General features: G+C 42.3%; 1 long non-coding RNA gene across 1 annotated transcript in view; it reads left to right on the top strand.

Annotated features, from left to right (window-relative positions):
* The window catches only part of LOC144761532 (uncharacterized), a 276130-nt gene extending 259412 nt beyond the window's left edge, over positions 1 to 16718 (top strand). Inside the window, exon 3 of the long non-coding RNA XR_013595768.1 lies at positions 16314 to 16718. This is a non-coding gene — a long non-coding RNA (uncharacterized LOC144761532). The remainder of the gene's footprint in view (positions 1 to 16313) is intronic.
* The last annotated feature ends 416 nt before the right edge of the window (positions 16719 to 17134 follow it).

Raw genomic sequence — 17134 nt, 5'->3', positions numbered from 1 at the left:
GGGCAAACCATATACTAAGAAAGTGGTATAAGGTTACACCGAATAGGGAGGTATAACGCACCTAACTGCCTTAGATGTAACACAGAATTTGGCACTTATTTTCATACAATCTGGGAGTGTCCGAATATTCAGGAATACTGGAGATCTCTATTGACCGAGCTAGAGGATATATTAGGATACTAGATTCCTCTGGACCCTAAGTTTGTGTTGTTAGGCATACACACAGAAGTCGATCTTCCCAAAACAAAGCTAACGCTACTTAACCTAAGACTAGTGGTAGCCAAGCCTGACTTGGCGCGCAATTGGGGGACGGCACAGAGACCTACAGTTGATGAGTGGAGAAAGGGAATGGACATGTATATGACAGGAGAGAAGATGACATATATGGCTCGTGGCTGTCCTAAAAAGTTCCAGAAACCATGGATAAACAACTATGGTCTCCTGGTAGAAGACTCACAAGGGGTCCTCACAGTCACCTGATAGTCGAATGGGGGGAGGGAGGAGGGAAGGAACTTAGACGAAGGGGAATTGAGATGTTCATTGTGTTGGTTTATATATCATTGTTGTACACAATACTGTCTCTGAATGGAAATGTTAACATGGCTCTGCTTTTATTTCCTGGAAACTCAAATGGTATCTGTATTAAATTCAAGAAAATGCCAATAAAGATATTTATAAAAATAAACAAAAAAGAATGTGGTATAAGAACCATGACTCAAGTCAAGACAATTTTGAAAGGATGTAGAATTGCTGGGGATCCACTGAACCACCCAAGGTAAAAAGATAGGGACCCCATGGAGAGCGTGTGCAGTGTGTGAACACGACTGCGTGCTCCGTCCAAGTCTATGTGCAAGTCGCTGTTGGATTTCTAAAGATTAGGCACTCTTCCCAGTGGACCCTGAAGAAACCAGGTGGAAGACAGAAGGTTGGAGAGCCACCCCACCCGTGGATACTGTGTCGTCAGAGACCACCGTCAACCCCAATGGAGGACTTCAGGAAAGTGCAGCTGCAGGAAGAGGAAGAAGTGTCCGGATGAATCCAAACATGGAAATTCTGGAAGAGGAGCACCTATGTCAGTTGGGAGTGGCCAGGTGCCCCGGAAGGCAAATTGCCCTCCGATGTCAGGTGGTTCAGTAAAGGTGAAGGTGACCTCGACTCTGCAGCTGCAAGGACCAGGCGATGCTGAGGATGACCAGGACCCACATATGAGCTGTCCCATGAAGGATGTCGAGTGCTGAGGGGCCGGTGTCCAGTGGGAGCACCAACAAAACGTGGCAAATGCAACCCACAGAGGAAGTAAAGTAGGTGCACGGTTGGGAGTAACAAGGTCCAGGTGACTCACCACTAGCAGGTGAGTCAGGGCAGGTCCGAGCAATCAGGGGAGCCCAAAGAAAACAAAGGTGATCCTCAAATGAAGTATCAAAGCTAGTTTCCCTTTAGGTAGCTTGTTCCACCCGTAGACCACAATCAAGCTATCACATGCCAGCCAAACATACTCCTCACTCAACTCACTTGTCCTACTTAGAACATATTGACCATATAAAATAAGGAAAAACAAATACCTCTGGATACTTCCGATGGCGATGAATGGCCATTCATCGCCATCGGAAGACTGAATCGGACGTCTTCGCTCCTACTCCCAAGTGATCGCTAATGCGGCACTTCCCTTATTCCTTCACTGGCTGGTGAAGAAATTTGTACCCATTAAAAGAACATCACCACAAGGAAATCCACTGAAGGGTGTCGGCTGACACCTTGTCCTTGAAAGCGCCAAGAGAACGCTAAAATAAACACTCTCTCTCAGGCTGTCAACACTCTTTGTTCTGATGAAGACCTGTCCCGGATGCAATCAACTCTGCACCACAACTTAGGGTCGAAACGTCGACATTATTCATATCAATCCGTCCATGACAAGTTACAACACACAAAGAAAAAGAATACATTTTGTTGTGACTAATGAACCTCAAATGGACTGATGATAATTTATGTTTTTTAGTATTGTATATGTTATTTGTTTTGATCCTCTTATAATCCACTCATCACTTGTCACAACCAGTCACTGAAACCTTTTCACCCTATATGTGATTCCTTATCACTTTTGTTTCGGACAGCCATTCTGTATACTTTATTGATACGTATAAATAAGGAAATCTTTCAAATACTAAGAAAGGTGTTGTGTCTTTACAATTTGTTCATTGAATGTTCCCCTGCAATATATGTAAAGACTGACTATTTATTTAGATGAGCAAAGAAATTGCCTTACACCCGACAGAACCACTACTCTCGTTTTACCACCGCTGTTACCTGCATGGACCGCAGCTGCTCTGGAGCTGTAGAAAATCACCACTTGTGATGCACAGCCCACGGTGTCCATAGGAGCTCGGGATCTGCAGACCGCTCAACTTAGTTACGGTGTCAACTAAAGCAGGGGAGTGACTCCTTCACTCAAAGGGAGATTACCTCTGTAGTCCTTGATGCTTCACAGGCCTTTGAATGTTCCTGCATGATGCACAGGAACAGACGATGCAGCAGACTGAAAGGGCGAAGAAGTCCGGCCCAAACCCAGTCCAGTGAAGTCCAGAGTGCCCAGACGGTAGAAGTGCAGTGGTTTCAGTTCTGAATCTTATCCCACAACTAATCTAAGGACCTAAACCCAGGTAAGCCCTTAAGTACCCTTAGGAGAGGGTTGGGAATATTCAGGGCACCCTCCCAGGGGAGGGTCTGGACAGGAGGGAGGTTACTCCCATGTCCTTTGTCCAGTTTTGAGCCAGAGCAGGAGCCAACAGCTCCTAGGACTGGTTTGAACTGGAATATGCACAGGGACACCAAATGTGCTCCTCATGCAGACTTTCAGGTGCTGGAAAGCGCACCCATCTAGCCCTAATACACTAAATCCTGTCTCGGAGGTGGTCACACCTCCCTGTGACAGGATGACTATTGTTCTACCTTCCCCTGCTCGAGCTTGGCTCAGCAGCAGGAGGGCAGGAATGTGTCTCTGGTTGGCAACAAACATTTTGTGCTGTCTGGGACTAGAAACCTGGTACCTGGAACTCTGAGAGCCTAAGGAGAGCTCTTCCAGTGCTTGAAATCATACCACCCACACCGTTTATGGTGTGGGAATATGATTCCAGCATGTTTGATACCAAACATGATAGGATTTGTTGCAGCCAATTTCGAGATGGTCATCAAGCGATAACGCGGTGCCCCTCCATATAGTATATGGCTGCTTCACTGACAACTCAGTAGAATGGACTCTATAGGCTGCAGGGATGTACTGCTCATGCAGGGGCACCCTCTCACCTAGAACCAAGCACCCTGCCTTCAGGATTGTAAAGGCATGCTAAAGGGGTGACATAGGTTTTAAAGCGCATGCACCAACTTACACAGGCTGCAACGGCAGGCCTGTAGCTCCATTTTGAATGGTCTCTCATGGGTGGTATAATACATGCCGCAGTCCATGCAAGACCTCTGGGGTACCTATGCCCTGGGTACATATATTAGGGACTGACAAGGGTACACTAGTATTCAATCTGGGATGTACCTAAGTGCTGAACACAAATATTTAGTGAGAAAGCAGATAGACTGGGGTCCTGATTAGCAGGATCCCAGTCAGACTAGTCAAAAACATTCTCACATCATGCAAAAAGTGGAGGTAACCGTAATAAGCAGATCCTACTTTCTTACACATCCCCCCCCCCCTCCAAACATAAGGAAATGAGACTAACCTTGCTCAGTTGAGTCTTCATTTTCTGAGTGGAAATATCTGGAGAGTCTTTACAAGTTCCACATGTCTATTTAAAAAATATTGTCACTTTCAGTCATTTACAAGGCAGTTGCACCTTTGATATGTAGAGAAAAATAAAAAATAAATTATTTTCGTATTTATTGCGGTTGTTTTAATTTGTTTCTGTAAAGTAAGCCATTAACCTTTTAAGTAAGAATTATTATAAGGGCATGGCGTCACTTCTTGTGTCATCACTTCCTGTGTTGGCATTTGTGAATTGCCTATGATAACTAGAGCTCCCACTATTTTCCTTAGGATTTGTACTCTGGGTTTTTAAGTACGGCGGATAGTTAGGAAATTTATTAGTGAGGAGGGGTTATATTAGTTTCTAAGTCATGAGCAAGTGTTGTTAGTATGGTAGTGTGACCTTTCACACTTAATGAAGTGTTTGTCGTGTTTTGTGTCACCTGACTAGCCCGTGATTCATGTCCAGTCTCAGGGAACTCAAAAGGCTTATTTCACTCGTGAAGTCTGCAGTGGTCACTTTGAAGATAACATTCCTTAAGATTCGTGTTTTCTCCCCGTGGGGGAATGTTAGGTCTGTGGTACTACCTCTATACGAAAGGTCTCCCCCAATTAGTTTAAAGCCTAAGAGGAGGGGGAAAAGGGTAAATACAAACAAAACAACCTCTTATCTGGCCTATCAAATTTCAAAATGGTAGTTATTCAAGAATAGACATTTCCCCCCAAAAAATGTAAAGTCTTATCACAAGAACTGCTTACTTTCTAGTATATTTTATGTATCAAAACATTTATATTTCTCAATTTTTGTATACTTTTTAGATTTTTTCAAAGCTCATGTGATCATAAAAACATTTACAAATACAGACAGAAACATATCAGCATATAATTTGAGACACGAAATAATGATTAGGATCTCTCAGTTTTAATCCAAGTTTGTATAACCCCAAACAACACCATCATCCTTCCATTCTCACCTATCATTCTCATCACACATACTATCAATCATACCACACAAAAATGACAATAAAAACACATCTGTAATGAAATCGGGTTTTTTTTATTCTGGGAACAGCTCTTTAACTTTGAGTATTTGAATCTGGAAATGCCCTCTTCCAGTTTCTCATTAAGTGTTGCGCAAGAAGAGAGAGAACCATCTTCAGTTAGATCTCCCCATGTTAATAACCCTGCTGTTTATAGAGGTATGGCTAGCATATCTTTTAGGCAACGGGCTGTCCCACAAGGGGGCTAATCTTGAATAATATTCCATACCCGTTAGTGCTTTAACTCTGGCCCATATTTGGGCAGCACCCCATAATATATTCAACATTACTTTCTTTTCTTTTTTTTTGTGATATAATTTTTTATTAGTATTTCATGTACAAAAACAATGCATATAAAATATTTAACAGTATACTAGTCCATATGTGAAATAAATAATAAATTACATTAACTCATTTCAATATACTATGGAAAGGAAAATGTGTAGCATGTTAATTACACTGTCTAATTATATAAACATTGCATTAGATAAAATACACTATCTGTAGGTCAACACATTAGAAAGTAAAAAGATAAATCATGACAAATATAGTAAAATCTAAATTATACAATAGAAAATTTAAATAAGATAAGAGAGCGATATGTATATATTATAAGAGATGCTAATATCATCAATCTAAGCAGAAAAAACTAAAACCGTTATAATCTGAATATCATATTAATAATGTGATAGAAGAGGAAAACTGTAAACATAGCCAATAAAATAATTTCCTTTCAAGATATAAAAGATTCTATAAAAAATAGGAAAGATCTTTGAAATTGATAATAGATTAAGATGTATAGGTAGTGGCATAGAAGTAGAAGAAGCACTATCTCTCACTGAAGCATCATCTAGTGTGAAGAAGGGGGCCCAAATTCGATTAAACAGATCCAACTGATTATTTACATTATATATAACTCTTTCATGGGAAGCAGTTTGTATCATTGTTGTAAGCCAGGATTCTGGAGATGGTGGAGTTGGAGATTTGCAGTTGGCAGTTGCTAATGCAGTATGCAGAAGTCTACTCTGAGGTTTAGAAAGATATTGAAAGGATCTGAAATCATGTAATATAATTGTGGACGGTGAAAGCGGTAGTTTCAATGAAACAGTGTGACTTAATGTCCGGCCTATGTAATGCCAATAAGATTGAATCATGGGACATCCACATATAATATGCATGATATCGCAACCATAATTATTACATCTCCAGCAATTCGTATGTGGAAGTAATCCTGCCTTGTTCAACTTTACTGGGGACCAGTGCCAGTCATGGAGTAATTTGAATAAAGAAAATTTCAATCTGGATTCCCGGGCACCTTTACCTAAATTGAGTAATACATCTATCCATTCTTGGTCACTGTAAGTGGTGGATAATCGAGATTGCCATTTCTCCTTAAAATTATTAGTAGTGGATTGAGAGAATAAATGTGATGTGAATATTTTTTATAAGCCTGAAGTGACTCCTTTACATTTCCCCCAAGTAGATAAATACGATATTAGAGGTGAAATTTGTAAGGCAAAAGGAGGCAATCCAAAAGGTTTTTTAAGACAGGTTGTAAGCTGTAAATAATTTTGTTTCTGATGCAATGAAATTCCAAATTCCTCTACCAATGAATTAAATGGCTTAAGGTTACCATCGTGTAGAAGCTGTTCTAAGGTGATAATTCCAGCTGTTTTCCATTGAGATCAGAGAATAGGTTTACCCTTAATTCGTATACCTGTATTATTCCAAATTGGGGCTTTAACATGAATACGTAAGTTGGAACCTAAAATTCGATGTGCTCTTTGCCAAACCTTGCGCATTGCAGCCAATAAATGGTTGTGAGGATCAAACCGACTGGTACCTGACCCATACAAGGCCGATAATCCTGGATCAGCAGATAACAGATATCTCTCTATATGCACCCATTGTGGTGTACTAGATTCATCTGCCATTAGGCATGGGATTTGGGACAGTTGTAAAGCCATAAAGTAATGCTCTATTGAGGGAACACTCAATCCTCCTTTGGAATGATGTGCCTTGAGTTTATGTATCGCTAAACGAGGCTTCATGGATCCCCAAATAAAGGATTTAATTTTTGAGTCAATGAGGCGTAGTGTGGACAGAGGTATTGTAAGTGGAAGCATCCCAAGTGTGTAAAGAAAACGAGAAAGTGTGACCATTTTCACAGCTTGGACTCTGCCCCATAATGATAAACCCAAAGATTTCCATTTGTCGAAGTCAAGTTGCATCTGGGAAATTAAGGGACCTATATTATCTGTGACCATGCCTTCTGTGCCTTTATTCACTAATATCCCTAAATATTTTAGACAAGATTGATGCCAGTGAAAAGGGAATCCCTGGATTGATGCCTTTGTAGTACAATTTGAAATTGGAAGGGCTTTGCTCTTGTCCCAATTTATTTTATATCCAGAGAAGGATGAGAATTCATCTATAATTTTAAGCAAGGAGGGAATAGAATGTGACAAATTAGTTATGGTAAGTAGTATATCATCAGCATATAAATAGATTTTTGAGTGTCCAATAGGTAGAGGTATTCCTTTTATAATCTGAGACTGACGAATAGCAGCAGCAATGGGTTCTAATGCAAGGAGAAATAACAGAGGGGAGAGGGGACAGCCCTCACGAGTCCCTCTACAAGTGGGAAAAGAGTCAGAAAGGAATCCTCCACCATTAACTTGAGCCACAGGATCTTGATATAACAGTTTAACTTTATGTATAAATTGAGATCCTAATCCAAATTTCTCCAAGATTGTGAAGAGATACTGCCACTCCACCCAGTCAAAGGCTTTTTCTGCATCAAGTGATAATGCTAATGCTTCTTCTTGCAAGAATTTGGCCAAATGGAGTGTATGCAATAATGTACGTAAATGATTCCGTGATGATCTTCCGGGAACAAAACCTACTTGTGTAGAATGAATCAAAGAAGGTAAAACCTTTCGAAGCCGGGAAGCTAGAATGCTGGCCATAATTTTGATATCACTATCGAGGAGGGATATGGGACGATAACTAGAACATAATAGTGGATCTTTTCCTGGCTTAGGAAGAATTGGATAATTTCTTTATTAGAGATAGGGCCTAAAGAAGCTGTAGCGTCTGCCTCCTGAAAAGCAGCATGTAATATGTCTACAATGTTGTCACCAGACCATTTGTAGAATTCTGCAGGGAAACCATCGTCACCAGGGGCTTTATTATATGGGAGAGATGCAATAGCTTTTGTAATCTCATCTTTTGTTATTGGACCATCTAGGAGTGCTCTGCCCTCCTCAGATAGGCTAGGCAAATTAACTTTTGAAAGAAAAGAATTCATGTTAGATAAATCTAAGGAGGGTTCTGGGGTATATAAAGATTTGTAATAAGATGCAAACTCATTAACAATATATTGGGGACTAGTCAATAAAGTCCCATCTGATGATTTTATTGCTGAGATTGCCATAGCAGCCTCTCGCTGACGTAGCTGAGCTGCTAGGAGCCTCCCTGCCTTCTCTCCCTGCTCATAGTGTCTATGTTTCATTTTTCATACTCAGCTTTAGAAGTGAAAAGGCTATTAAGCAGCATTTTAGACTGTTCTAATAGTTTACGAATTTGCAAAGTATGTGTTTTAGTATAAGATTGGGTCAATAATTGAATATCATGTTCTATTTGTTATTGTCTCACAATATTGTTCCTATTAGCTATTGCAGCATGTCTCATAAGTTAACCACGTATTGTGGCCTTGGCAGCAGCCCAAAGGATTCTATTGGATGTTACAGAGTTTTGATTAATTGAGAGATAATCTTGAAGATGATTACTTAGTTGTGCTTTACCCTGAGGGGTCTTGTAACGCTGTATGTTTAGGCGCCAGGGTTTACGACCAGGCTTAGCTAGTCCCGTCTGTAAAGAAACAAGAACTGGAGAGTGAGCCGAAATAGAGGCTTCCAGAATAGTAGAATCATGGACAAGTTGAACAATTCTTTGAGAAAGAAAAAAATAATCAAGTCTAGAAAGAGTGTCATGAGTTGGTGATGTAAATGTGTATTCCAAGTCAGTCGGGTGAGAAAGGCGCCAGTGATCCACAAGACCATTGTCTTCCATTATATCAGTCATGAGGGCTCTATCGGAGGCATTGTTCTTGTCAAGAGGACCAGTCTTATCTAAAACCGGGTCTCTTGTCAAATTCCAGTCCCCTCCCAACAAGTAATGAGAGGAATTGATCGCAGAAAGCAGGCGGTTCAACTGAAGAAAAAAGGATTTCTTTGCACCAACTGGAGCATAAACTGATCCTACGCAAAGATGGGCGTCTCCAATACGTAGTTTGACAAAAACATATCTACCATCAGGATCTTCCCAGGTCTTCAATATAGAGCATGGTAAGGACTTGCGAATTAGGATCACCACTCCACATTTACGGGTGGGGTTAGTATCTGAAGAAGGACATTTAGTAATGCTACTGTGAAAGGCCTTTCCCACCCAGTCTCTGCATAACTTGTTGGATTCCAGCTCATCAAGGTGGGTTTCCTGTAACACAGCTATATCTACTTTTTTTTTAACAAAGTAGAAATGCTTTATTATTCCAATTATGTCACTTTGCATGTACTTGTTATCATGACAAGAGATGTAGGAAACTGAAAATCACCATAGAGCATCTCAATCACCTGTGTGGGAAATGTTATCCATCATTTTTTTTATTTATTTATTTATTTATTTATTTATTTATTTATTTTTTATTGAAGAAACATAAATACAACAAAACAATCAAACTTCACAAGGCAAGGACATAATAATACATTGACATGGGTACGTGTGGGCGAGGCTCAAGGGGTAAATTAATATAGCACCATCGGAGAGAACGGGGGGTAGGGGCGGACAAGGAAACAAGCAAACAGAATATAGTAGATGACGAGTGAATGCCAATTAGGGGGTCAAAGACACGTCAATGGTTACATCGTGTGGGGGAGTAGTACATATATTACCACGGTAAGCATGCCACTGGGGCCAAATTCTACCCCATTTCTTGGGCCGTCCCCGGGAAAGGTACACAGTTTTCTCCCGGAACATGCACCAGTCCATGTTGTCTTTCCACGTGGACAGGGTAGGTGGTCTATGCGAACCCCAGAGCTGGGCAATGTCCCTCTTCGCAACCATATTTCCAAGAGTCGCCCATGTGATCTGAGTCGAGCTATAGTCATTAGGCTCCCAGACATTCAACAGACAACGCCTGGCCTCGGGCAGCAGGGACACACCGGTGACACTCTTCATGACTTCATGCACTCGAGACCAGAATCTGACCACCTTTGGGCATTCCCACAATATGTGGAGAAAAGAACCAGACATCCCACAGCCACGCTTACATAGCCCATCCAAAGAAAAACCCATTAGAACCAGGCTAGGCCCAGTGACATACACTCGATGAAGTATCTTCAGTTGGACGAACCGCAGTCGGGCAGGAATGGCGGCCTCCTTAGGAGAGGACAGTGCGGATTGCCAGTCCTCATCGTCCAATTCAAGCCCGTCAGCACCCCACGAAGCCTAGAGGCGAACCAGCAAGTCAGCTCTGTTATTAATGAATTTCTTGTAGATGAGAGAGATCGTGCTGTCGGGCATGTGACCATCCAAAATACGGTCCTCCAAAGGGGAAGACTCAGGGATATCGACACCCGCTCGCTGCAAACACAGACAACAGAGCGTGGCGGATCTGGGCATACCTAAAGAATTCAGTATCGCCAAGCTCATACTCAACTCGCAGCACATCAAAGGACTTAACGGTACCCTTCGACCACAAATCGCCCACTCTGCTAATACTGATCATATCCCATTTATCAAATCCTTTCGTTCTCCACAGATGGCCCAAGCATTCTGAATCATACAAAGGGGTGGCTTGAGTAAATCTGCCCCGCCAGCCCAAAGCCGCATTCGCATCATGCCACACTCTCACAGCAATCTTGGTGGGACCGGTCAGTGCTCCGCGGAGACCACCAGAGTACAACGCTCTGGAGAAGGTCCCCCCAGGCAAAATAAATCTATCCATCGAGAATGCCGGGGCAGGGCCCGGTGCGTAGGTACGTGGTTAATTGCACTCAGTTGAGATGCCCAATAGTAACGCCTGATGTCCGGGAGGGCTATCCCGCCATCGTACCATGGAAGAGTGAGCTTAGAAAGGGCGATACGGGCACGCCCATCCCAGACCAGTTGTCTCTGCAGGCTCTCCACTTCACGAAAATAGCCCGAAGCAATCGGGTCAAAAGAGTTCTGGAGTGCATACAAAAATCGGGGCAGGGACATCATCTTGAAAAGCGCTGCCCTGCCGAGGGGCGACAGCGGCAACCTACGCCAGCGAGCCACATCAAGCTTGAGCCGCTGAAGGGGGGGCAATAAATTGAGTTCATAACGCATGTGGGGGTCCAGGGAAATATAAATCCCCAAATACCTGAAACCAGTCTCCGTCACTTGAATCGGAAATCTACGCGGCAGCGGAGGGAGATCTCCGGCCAAACGTAGACGCAGGATTTAGCCCAATTAATAACGAGACCGGAGTTCCTACCGAAGGAAGTAAGAACATCAAAAAGCACATTAAGGGACTTTTTAGGGGAGGTGAGGTACAGTAGGATGTCGTCTGCATATAGCGAGACTCGATCCTCAAAGTCAGGGGACCACCGGATGCCCCGCATAGAAGGTTCCCAGCGAAGGCACGCCGCAAGCGGCTCGAGAGCGAGAGCAAACAGCAGGGGGGACAGCCGACAGCCCTGACGGGTGCCCCGTCCCAGCGCAAAAACGCAAGACACTCGTCCGTTAACAACTACCTGGGCCAGGGGGCTCTCGTAAAGGAGTTGCACCCAGGCTATGAAGCCCGGCCCAAACCCGAATTTCGAATCCAAGTCTTTGCTTCTGGACAAGCGGTGAAAAGTCAGGATAAAAGGAAACTGAGGCATTTTCAAAGTTAACTGGGCCCTTGTCCTGTGAGGCCTGTAAGACAGCGTCCCGGTCTCTAAAGTGGAGCAACCTGGCAACAATGGGCCTCGGGGGGACACCTGGCTGAGCCTTTCCGCCGGGAACACGATGAGCGCGCTCGACCGCAAAGAACTTACTCAGTCCAGCGGGAGACAAATGGTTAGCAATCAAGTCCTTAACCAAGAGATCGACCCCCCCAGCCTCTGAATTCTCCGGGACACCAATAAGGCGCACATTGTTGTGACGGGCCCTATTTTCGTAGTCCTCGAGACGACGAGCCAGCAGGTCGTGCGAGGAACGTAGATTGGTGATCTCCGTCTGGGCCTCCGTGATATCCGCGGTGAGACTGGAAGTCTGCAGGCCCAATGACTCAACCCTTTCATTAGTCTTCGACAGATCCGCTCTAATCAGCGTAATGTCGATGGCCACAGTATCGATCTTAGAAGCCAAGGCCTCGTATTGCTGTCCCATAGAGGCCTGCATATTGGCTATGGCTCCCATGACGTCCTGCAATGATGGGTCCGAGGACGTCGGAAAGAGGGTCTTGGAGGTATCCGAGACACGGCCAGAAGCGCCGGGCGACCCCTTGACCTGTGAGTAGTGGTCCATGATATTAGTCTGGCTTTGGCCACCACGGAGAGGTGCCTTAGTCTTGCGTTTCTCAAAGGGCTGCCCGGTAGCCATGTTGGAGAAGGGACCCCGAGGGGGCCCTCGCGACCTAGTGAAAATGGCCGGGCGCAAAGTGTCCAGACAGTTGACAAGACCAAGTCCGGGTGTCGCAGGGACGAAGGGGCCGAGGCATGGGCAAACAATCAGGCCAACACCAGACGAAGAGGAGACTGCAGGTCCGCCAAAGGTGGTGAAAGGCTGCACCCCAATCAGAGCCAGGAGCAGAAATCGAAACCGAAAGTCAAGAGGGGTCGACCCGAAGGGGACCCTGGCAGCCGTTGTTGATCAACTACTCCACGGCGCAGGCAGCAATCGAGCCCCCGGTCCGCCTCGGGGTGGGCCTCAAAAAGTAAAGACGATGCAAAAGTGGACCCCAGCGTCCAAATTCGATTTTTCAAAGTGTCCGAAGATCAGCAAGGATATGCGAACAAAAGCCCATCCTCGAAATCAGGATGTTGCCAGGATAATCGTGAGGGGCGGCGCGGGTCCGGGGAGCCCTGTGCTCACGCGACCATCTTGGATGCCCGCGCAGCTCCTCCCCTATATCTACTTTTTTAGACTGCAAATATGAAAGTACCTTTTTACGTTTAATGTAATGTGTCAAACCATTAACATTCCATGTTACAATACGTATAGGGCGGGTGTTAGTCATATCTACGAATACCAATGAATCAATGAGAAAAGTGTTGAGAAGTGCTGAAAGTATTGAAAAGGGCAATTACAGGAGAGTGAGAGACGAAGTATTTAGGATAGCAGATGGAGTTTAAGAAGAAGCAAGGAAAATTATAAGAAAGAAAGAAATAGAAGAAAAAAGAAAAATGAGAGAGAAAAATAGAATAAGAAATACAAAATATAATCAATACGTGAACTTTTGACCGCGGGTCTGGGCTCACCAGAGCACCACCACGGGCAAAACCCCCTCAGGAGGTAATAAGTATTCTGTAGTTAGGACTAATATAAAAGGTGAAAAACAGGCTAGATATAGAGTTCAAATAGAAGTAGAGCAAGAATAATATTGAGACATCTAATAATACAAATTCATGAAGGATGGTACAAAATGCCATATTAAAGTGAAATGCCAACACATTTAATTTTATCTTAAATATATTATTGTATCTGCAGGCGTATCAATACACATACCTATACCGATATACTTACCTGAAGGCAATGTAAAAGAATAAGCATATAGATTAACATTCAATAATAAATGACAGCAATAAAAAGAGTGGAGAAATATACCATATATATACAAAATTCAACAATCAGTATTAAAAAGAATAATATATGAATAATTAGAAGTATGAATAAGGCTAATAGCTAATAATTGCTAACTAAACAGGAATATAAATATATAAACATCTCATGCATGAACAGAGAGAGGTATAAATATTGAAATATCTAGAGTTTAAGGAGAAGGGTAGGAGATCTGTTAAGATCTGTTATAGTACGTATGCAATCTATAATTAGAGGATAAGATGTATATATTATAAATGTCAAATATAGATAATATTAGCTAAATTTAATGACGTATTGCAGAACTATTATGTAATATAAATGTAAAACTACATAGGTACAGTTTAAGACAGAATCAGGTGATTGCTCTTAAGTTTAATTTCATTCTTCCTCTGAAGCGGATTTTAAAGGAGAGCGAGATTTGTTCCTGTGTTTGTCTTGAGTGAAAACATTTGCTGTTGCAGGGGCAGATACTTTATCAACATGAGTGCGAGGAGAGCGTTCAATGTCTCTACCACGTTGGCGGAGTTCTCCAAAATCTCTGTGTCTTCCTTCAGTAAGGTGTAGAGGATATTTAGTAGTTTGAACGCTCTGAACAGAGACGGATTGCTGCATTTCCACATCTTGTATTGACAAATTATCTAAGAAGTGCTGTAAATCATCAGGATTGTAGAAATATTTAGATTCACCATTGATGGTAATGCGGAAGCGTGCTGGGTCGAAGAGACCATACTTAATGCCCATTTTCTTTAATGAGGTTCTCATAGAAAGGAATGCCTTTCTCCACTCATTTGTTTCTCTAGAAAAATCAGCTGCCATACGGATTTCTTGATTATTATAGATGTATTTACCTTGTGAACGTGCCAGCATTAAAATCTGGCGAGCCTGATCATGTCTCAAGAAACGTGCTATTAAAGGTCTAGGTCTAGAGTCGAAGCCCTTATGAGGAGGACCAATCCGGTGAGCTCGCTGTATCTCTAGCAATGGATCAAAAGTAACTCCCAGCAATTTAGGAAGGGTGTTACACAAAAAAGAGCTAGCATTCTGCCCTTCAACTCCTTCTGAAAAACCAAAAAAAACGGATATTGTCTCGTCTATTGCGGTCTTCCAAATCAATAATTTTACTGTGTAAAAATGACAAATCCTGACCTCTGTTATTGAATGAATCCATTTGTGTTTCTACTGCTTTAAGCCTTTGGTCTAAGATGTCTGTTTTATTATGAAAGTGCACAATATCCGCTCTTATTGATTTGGTCTCTGCCGCGAGAGAAGAGATGTTAGCATCCATGTCCGCTAGACGACAACTTATTGATGACACTTCCTTTAAAATACGATCCATAGTTGTGTCTGTTAATGAAGATGAAGTGTCTAAGGAGGAAGAGGAGGGTGGTGAAGAAGAGTTCTTCCCTATTGAAGCACGAGGTTGCTTAATCACTTCTGCAAAAGAAGACGGCTTAGAGCCTTTATTGCCTTTCTTAGTATGAGACATTTGTGAAAATGTTTTTGGTAATACTAACTGGAAAAGTAACTTGGGAGGGAAAAAAAACAACAAAAACAACAAAAAAACACACCAAGAATAATATGAAGACTTAAAGAGAACCACACTTAAGTGGTACCTGTTAAACCAGACAATTAAGACTAGTAGTTCTTAGCGTTTGAGTGTTAGTAGAAGTATCTCAGAAAACAATGCCACATTAATCACAACAAGCAAGACCCTATGCGCACTCAGGAAAGAATAGAAGATCACTTCACAATGCTTGGCCCTTCAATGCGCAGTGAGAGAATTGCTAAATATATGTGACAGAGAATCACCTTGCAAAATATAGCAATAATGTTGCGAACGGGGAACAATGTAACATTAACCGCAATACGCAAAGCCCTATGCGCACTCAGGAAAGAATAGAAGCTCACCTCAAAATGCTTTGCCCTTCTGTGCGCAGTGAGAGAGTTGCCAGATATATGTGACAGGAAATCACCTCACAAAGTGTAGCAACAATGTTGTGGATGGTGAACAATGCCACATTAACCATAACAAGCAGAGCCCTATGCACACTCAGGAAAGAACAGAAGCGCACTTCTTAACACTTTGCCCTTCAATGCGCATTGGGAGAGTTGCCATATATAAATAACCGGAAATCACCCCTCAAAAATACAGCAATAGTATTGAAAACAGTAATTGAGAGTGAAGTCTAACATATGAAGCGTTGCTGAGAAATTGAAAACTATAACTTTATGCACTCTGAAGAAATACACCAAATATGTTGTTCTGAGCACAAAAAATAAATAAATAAATATATAATATATATATATATATATATATGTCAAATACTGGTATTATCCTTTGTGAAGAACCAGAGTCGAGGCCCAACTATATTCTCAGTGCTCAAGGTTTATTTGGCAGAAAGATTCAACAGCCCCAACGCGTTTCGAGGAATTACGTAAACTAGAATCCAAGTATATAATTAAATATAATACCATCCAACCGATTGGGCACAACCTTGGAGAAGAACTAGCAGTACACCTTTATGAGTAACTGGTGCAATTTGAAAGAACTAATTACTTGTTGTCGCGTCTCTGTAAGAATGTGTAAAACTTTTAAAGAAATGTGATTTTTTAATAGCACTTGTGGATTTATTTGCATAGTGATGGATGGGAGTACACAGGCTAAAATAGGACTGTTTCGTCTTTTGTTTCAGGGGAAGGACTTCACGCCCACTGGGGCAGGACTTGAATTTAAACTCGACATTATGAACAGTACTTGGAAGGTTAAAAGCCCACTTGGGCAGAGATTTTCGAGAAAGCTGATACATAACAGGCATTTATGTATTTTCTGACATTTATTAGTTAATGTTGATAAATGTGATACACGATGTAAATAGTTGCCTGTATCTGTAGCTGAAAAGCCAAGATGCATACTGTTTATTTTATTTTGTTGAGATAGATGCAATCAGCAAAAACTATAGTGAAGGCGAATTTATTGTTACTTTGTAGCCTAATCGTAGTATCTCTTCATTTTCTATGTGTGCACGTGATGCATGACGGAATGCATCTCGTTGTTTACTTTAAAAGAATGGCGAAGTGATGTTACTCCACCCGTGACCAAGAGGTAGGCGTACCTCGAAACGCGTTGGGGCTGTTGAATCTTTCTGCCAAATAAACCTTGAGCACTGAGAATATAGTTGGGCCTCGACTCTGGTTCTTCACAAAGGATAATACCAGTATTTGACTTACTTAAAGGATCGGCGATCCTGTCAAGCGCCCGCCGTGCAAGCGGCAGAAGCACGCCGCTTTTTCGTGTTGTGTTTAAATTTAAACGCTTCTGCCCGCCTGAAACTATTTTGCCGAAGACTGGAATTGCATAAAAAAATGCGGTAAGATTGTTGCATTACCGCAGCTTGTGGACACTGGTTAAGGGAGCTGGAAGAAAAGAGTGACATTTTTTTCAAAACTCCTCGAGTCCACCTGTGAGTTATATCCAGTACAGGCAGACGCAGTAGCCGGAGAACACGCCGGGGCT

This window comes from Lissotriton helveticus, chromosome 6 (assembly GCF_964261635.1).
Source record: "Lissotriton helveticus chromosome 6, aLisHel1.1, whole genome shotgun sequence".
NCBI classification, from domain to species: domain Eukaryota; kingdom Metazoa; phylum Chordata; class Amphibia; order Caudata; family Salamandridae; genus Lissotriton; species Lissotriton helveticus.
This window is presented reverse-complemented; position numbering and strand designations above follow the sequence as displayed.